General features: G+C 39.2%; 1 long non-coding RNA gene across 3 annotated transcripts in view; it reads left to right on the forward strand.

Annotated features, from left to right (window-relative positions):
- Positions 1-7120, forward strand: part of LOC138618555 (uncharacterized) — a 38026-nt gene that overhangs the window by 26337 nt on the left and 4569 nt on the right. The gene's annotated exons all lie outside the window — the stretch shown is intronic.

The following is a 7120-nucleotide window of genomic DNA, read 5'->3' on the forward strand; positions in this document are numbered from 1 at the left end:
AAGAAGAAATGTTGATTCACAAGAGGCTCGTCATTATTGTTTATTTAAAGAGTGAGCCTGCATGCCCCAATTCTGTAAAGAAATAAAAACGGATAAATCCTCCTTTGGTCTCTGCTCTGCTGCACTAACTGTAGCTCCCAACAAATAAAAAACTGTGTACCATGGGTTATTGTATAGCTTTATCAGGTTTCATGCAGCTTCTAAGCCTGTGGATCTATTCTCCTGGTGGTGCTCTGCTTAGTAGACAATAGTCCTGCAAATATCAGGGGCCAAGTCATTATCTTCTGCTCAGCAGGTGTAGACATTATTGGAGTGTTGAACTAATGATATGTAATGAGCTCTCTGTGACACATGTCTAGCCACCCTTACTATCATGGGGCCCATTAATGGATAACAGCATCGTAATTAGCTTCTTTGGGAAGCCAAACCTAAGCTTATAAATATATCAAACAATATTCAAGTTGTGTTTATACACTGTGTGCAGTTTTTCGTTCTGTGTGTTCCTGATGTGGGCCCCAAAAAAATGTATTTCGTACTAGCAAAGCAATGATACGATGCATAGTGTGCACACTATTGACAAGTGCCCTTTTAAAGTGTGCACATGTGCAATTGTCTGTGACTACTTTTTTTTTTATTTTTTTTTATTTTTTTAAACAAACATTATTCCATGACTAACAGTAGCATGAATCATTATAGTTAGTGTTTTCAGTACACTCAGTAAATTGGAAGCCCGCGACACAAATACATGGCTGTCTTAAAAATTTATATTGGAAATGGTTTTGATGTTGTACCCCACTGCAAACACTTTCAGCCTTCTGCAGGTCTCCTAGCAACAGCAAACAAAGGCAGGACCCATCTCAAGTTTCCCGTGGAGCGGCCAGTCCGGCGTGCCTTTGATCTTGACTGGGAAAATAGCTGAGTGGGCACTACTCGCATTTGTCTTTCATTTACTCCGGCACCCCCACCCCCTCCCAAAATGTTCACTGAAACAGCCAAATCTTCATCTGGCCCCAGCAACCAATACCCCTCTCGGATAATCAACCATAGCAAGGGAAGTCATTGATGCACTGTTTAGTTCAAATTGGGCATTTTTGTTTTGGAGCATAGTTGCTGCCTTTAGTAAGCTATCATTTGTGGTCCCTCAGTGCAGGAAAGCGAGAGTGTAAACCAAGATGGTGTTTTATCCTTTGTTTCCATTGTCTCAAAGGGGTCCTACTGCAGAATTTATCAACCTGTGTCCCAGGACTTTGAAATCAAAGCCTTAATGAACACATGAAACATCCGTAACTTTGCCTTTGCAAGTGTTTTCAACTTTATGATCTTGGGCCAAACTGAAAGTACCATTTGTATTCCATAAAAAAGCCCAAAGCAATCAGAAAACTGGGCACACATCGGCGCTAATGTGGATTTTGAAACTGATAGTGATGCCACAGAGCACTGTATAGGTTCAAGACTGAAGATCTACACTGTGCGGGAAAAAAATATTAATTTTTTAGTGTTTAATAATGCTTTCGAAGGAAGTCCTGGGAATCCAAATATAAATAACTCCCTCATTCTATGCATAAACATGACCATGGGTAGATAGTGCAATGCATCTTAGGGCTATTGAATGTTATCTTTCTCGCCTCTGCTTTGCTTTCATCCAAAACAGCTCAGACAGCTTGGGAGATTAAACAAATTGAAGTGTTACACACTGTTTTGGTGTAATTTACTGTAATTGATGTTTCTATCCAGTGCTGAGGCCTTCTAAAGCGATTGCTTGTGTTTGTAAGAAGGCATGCAACCCAGTGGGGTGTATTGACTGAGGCTGTTGACTAATATTGCTGTATTGGCATGTTTTAATGCTCTCCCATTGTTTGACTAACAGACTCCTCAGGAAAGCTAAAGGCACACCATGCCCACTGCAGAAGTTGGCGATCGGAGTATGTTTTATACTATTTCTCACCTTGAGGCCTCAACCTGGAAATAAAAAAGTATTCTCTTGGTGTGCCAAAAGGTCAGCATGGTTTGTCTATCCTGGCTCTGTATGATATATGTCAACCCGTTCTCATCCCAGGGCATCAAATACTGCCGTTTTGTCACAGCCCACTTATGTCTCAAAGATGCGCATAAGGTGTCCACCAAAAACGAAGATCACAGTTTGGGCTGAACGTGACAAAGTCACGTTTCGGTTTGGGTTAGGTACCAATGCGAGCTGGTTAGGGTTAGAAAAATATCATAATTTGGGTTAAAATAACAAATCTTATGTAAGTAATGTCACATAGCTACTTAACATGTTTCATAAGTTATATGTTATATTACATAAGTAACTGGCAGGACACTGGTGAACGCCTTATGTTTGTACCATCCAACCACTCTCGACTTCCTGCCCTTGCAGACTTTGTCGGTCTTTTTACTGCATCACATGACCTCCTTCTTTGACCCGGGTGGTAATGGTGCCGATGCCAAAGGGCACCTTGTACAGGGCACCTCTGATGCCAACAACTTTGACAAAACAGCACTATTTGGCGTCCTGGGATGTGAGCCGGCTGTCCATGTTTAAGGCACATCTCGCACTGCTCTGTAAATTGTTCCTCCTTGGCCCATAAACTCTTCTGTGGTTGACCTCTGACTGTTGCTCCACCCTGAAAAGCTATCATCTGGTGCAGCAGTAGGATGTACAAAACTGTCGTGACAAACACTTTTTTCTTTTAACAACCCAGTATTTACTAATAATAGTAACCTGGTGTTGGTGCTCCAGAAAACGTTGATTACGTATTCACAGAGGTGGAGGAAGATGTTTTACTTAAAGCGATCATAGCAGATATTTTACAATAACAATGTATCCAATGGCAATGTAAAAACAATGTAACAATGTTAAAGTGGTCATTCAGAGTGATGAACTTGCAGAGAATTATCCCCTGCAGCTCTCTTCAGCTTTATAGACCTTTACAGGGAGTTTCGGCTCATTGTTCAGCTGTCTGGTCCATAAATTTACAGGTTTTTTTTTTTTTTGTTCACTCTCACCACTAACATAGCATCAGTTTTGGTTGAAACAGGCAGCAGTTTTCAGTGAAAAATCTCTACAAACACTGTAGACTAGAGTGCTACTAACTGTAACAAATTAAGTAAAAGTACAAAATATACCCAAATATGCAGTCGTGTAGAAGTCTACATGGGAATTTTGCACATCAAAAGAAAAATTTGAAGAAATTCAATATTTTTTGTGATGAAATAGTTTTTGATAGAAAACTAAGATGTATTTTAATAGTTCAGGTAAAAGCAAGTAAACAGACTTTTAGTTAAGATTATTTTGTTAAACTACTGTTGACAAGTTCGAGAATAGACAATCACATTTCAAATGTTCAGTGACAAGAACAAAGTTTACAAGTGCTTTGTATTTGTTGCTCCTGCCTCAGTACTTTTTCCCAAAATGTCAGCTATAATTTAACAGATATATTGCTTTTCTGTAAAAGGGCATGAAAACACACAACTTGCAATTAATCTAAAGGCTAAAAAGCGTTTTACCTGACAGTGTTTTGTTAGCTACATTCTCTACCACTGCTGTTTGTGTATTTTTCAGTAGTCTTTAGAGAGTGAAAGAAAAAAAACACATTTCATCTGTTTTAGATGCTTGTTTGTGAGGAACACTAGCTGGTTCCTATTTTGGTTTATCAAAGCAAAGAAGCTGCAGAAGAGCAGTTGTTTTTTTTTTTTACATTCCTTCAAGATCCTTTTATGGAAGCAATGAAGGTTTTACATGTAAGAATTGTGGAAAAAAACAAAACAGTGCCAGCTCTGCGTTCAGCTGCCTGTATCCTCCTCTGCAAACATGTTACACAGAATCACAATATTTAATGGCACTCTGTCACATTGCTTTTCACTAGAACTGGTGCAGAAGGGAACCTGTTACAAGATGAAGAAAACACTAAAGGTTGTGATATACTACTATCTTCTGACCTGGAAAGGCCAAAATAAGGTTTTCTTTTACGTTTCACCTTCAAGAACTCCTTACCAAGTAACATATTTCTAGGTGAAAAAGGAATATATTTGAAGCAGATCTTTCTTCTCCCTCTTTCTTTCTCCCCCCAAAAAACATTTGAACCCGTTTTAGCACATTTATATATAGCACCTTTCTGATTCAGAATCCTCCTCAAAAACACTGTTATGGCATCAGGTATCATCACATTACCCCTGACGAAAAATAAAGCATGCCTTCATGCCTGTCTGTGCCGAACCCCACAGTTGTACCCTTCTGATAACTGCATGTGCCATCTGACAATAATGTTGGGTGGAGAGTATTAATATCCTCCTGAGCCCTAAGCACGCACATTTACTGTCACCTTAATTCATCCGTTTATATGCTTACCAAATATAGGTGTCCTATGAGGCACTTTATGCTGGAGCAATTTCACTGTTTAGCCGCACTACAGCAAGAAGGTGGGGCATGTCAACATTTGTTCATTGAGATAAATTTACCAATTTGCTTTCTTAGGTTTTTATTTACAGTGGAATTTCAAGCAAGTTCTACCTTAAGGAGGACTTTAATGATGAGCTCAGAACTGCCTTAATAGACTGTTAGGATGACAGACCCTCTCTAGCGAACTAGAACTGGAACATGATAACAAAAACATGACTCGGCAGTATTAGATACGGCGTGCACTCGCGAGTGCTGAAGGCAATGACACAGATCATCACTGCGAGCAGTCAATACAAGTTTTACACAGAACTTTAGATTTCACTGCTACTGTTTAATACACCTCTCTTTAATTTTTGTCACTGTTACTTGCGATCTAAAATTATTGAAACTTGTTCTTGATTTAGGATGAGGTGCTTCTTGAGCTCTTGTGTTAGTTCCCCACATAATGCATAATGCAGGATCTGCATAGGACTGAATTATGTCTTCAAGAGTCAGTTCAACACAATTATTTGACAGAAATGATGCTCTGTTAAACTGGATCCACTCTGTGAACACTCCAACTGCTTTAAATTTGAGAAATAGCCTTGTATAGGGGTGGAGACATATATCTCAAAACACCAAAAAAATAAAACCACAGCTATCTGTATGTCTAAATATGTTGAGTGAGAAAATATATTTTTGTAATTTGGTTGAACTGTTTCTTTTACTCAAAGTCACTTGTCGCATTTTGACTGGTGAATATTCAAAATTTTCAGTTTCAAAGTAATAATCTTCATTTCAAATTTTTATTTAAATAAATGTTTAAGTCACTATCTGTTGCTGTGGCCCACTAATGGCAGCTTTTGCAATAGAGTTGTGTGTCTGTGGTGACATTCCCGGGAAAAATCGCTAATGCTGCAAAGTTAGTGATGCGTTTTCCATCACCCAGCAGTAGGCGGAGCTGAGCAACAGACATGGTGTGGCAAGTCACTGTGATGTCACCCATTGGTTTATGAACTGCTATTTTGAAACCTCGAGTTGTCACAATCTAATTTTTTTGGAGCGAAAAATGACCATATTTGGATGAGCTGGGTAGGATTGAGGGGTGGATCTGACTGAGAACCAGATGACAATAAGCCAGTCCACTTTTACCGCAACCTGACTACGCCCCCAGGCATGTCAATCAAATCAGTCACGCCCCCAAACATACCTCTTTTTGAGACCTAATATCTAATTAATGATAGAATTATTTTTAGTAGGATCACAAAGACACTGATCAGAAGGAGTGAATTTAGCGAATGAAACCATAATGATTTGTGGAAAAAAATCTTACGACGTTGTATTTCATGAGAGAAGTTAACACTTTTTGAACTGGTGTCCATTGGAGCAGGAAGTTTTTGAAGTCCGCCCCTGGTGGCCCTCAGAAGTATTGCACCATAAGTCTCTTCAGAATTGGTGTCACTTTTCAGACCCTGAGATTAAGTCCATTTTTATATGCAGTCTATGCTGAGAAGACAGCATGTTTTGTTGGACAGTCATGTGACGTGGCCAATAGAAAAGAACAGGCCAAGAAAAACGTTGACATCTCACAATTTGTGAGCTATTATTGTAAAACTAATAAGTTTTTGCAGACAAACGTAACTATTACACATCTTGATGTAAGACTGGGTTGATTTTCCTTCACCCAGCAGTATTTGTTCTGCCAGAGAGGGTAGGCAGAGTGGTTCAACTCCCAACTGACTGACGTCACACGAGATAGTGTTTAGATCTCTGGGAAGTGAATACCAAAAACCAGTTTAAATTCCCGCTTATCACCATAAGTACTGCCAAAGAAAACAAATTAAAGATCTCTGAGACCGAAAATGTAAGTAAATCTTGAGCTCATGCATTAATTTTTACCCTGCTGTGAAAGACCGTGTTGTTCATGTGGTTGGCTTTCTGCAGTCCCGTAAGCTACTTATAGGTTTCTGCTCATTTGCTGATAATTTGGCCCCGTTGACTGCCAGCCTGCCAAAAACCATGGCTTAATTTTTGTCTGTGAAAGAGGATGTTTCAATGTGGAGGTGCTTAAGAATAATTTTGCTTATTTAAGAGATAACCCCCCCCTTCCAATGCTCTTACAATTCATCGATAAATCATTGAAGCAGCAGCTACAATTACGTTTTAAATTTCAAGTTTAACCCTGAAAAAGAGCTCTCAAACACGTTAAATTCAGATTGAGTCTATGACATGACAAACCGGAAAGAGTCTAATCAAGCTGTTGGAGGAAAAAATGCATCGTAATATTTATTCAAATTTACATCAGCAGTTTTTTCAAAATATGCACTTATCACATGATCTGTGGTCTGTTGCTCTTATCACACCGAATGCTAACACCAACCCACGGTGGGTTTAGTGTGCTGTTTATCAATGCAGTTATTTCAGGCTGCAGGTACACAGAAACAAGAGTACTATTGGTTTTCACGCAACACTGAGGTCGGCATCATTTTTAACCTCTGCATAAAGTTGTCTTTTCCATTTCAAAGTGTTTCCGCTGGAATCTCAGGGTATATAAAGCTTGCATGCTTATTTAGAGTGATGCAAAGACATGTTACACCATCTCAATCTGTCAGCCTATATGCTATGTACACTTGGAAGAAGTCAGTGTCTGTTTGTGCCATATAGAATTATCACCTCTTAACTATATGACATTTCTGGAGAGAAAAAACAATCATGGCACAGACGGAGTGGGGGTGGGGTGGC

This window comes from Brachyistius frenatus, unplaced genomic scaffold, assembly GCF_029030835.1.
Source record: "Brachyistius frenatus isolate BFR_SWC_R1_liver_20210118 unplaced genomic scaffold, ASM2903083v1 Contig_17, whole genome shotgun sequence".
Taxonomy (NCBI): domain Eukaryota; kingdom Metazoa; phylum Chordata; class Actinopteri; family Embiotocidae; genus Brachyistius; species Brachyistius frenatus.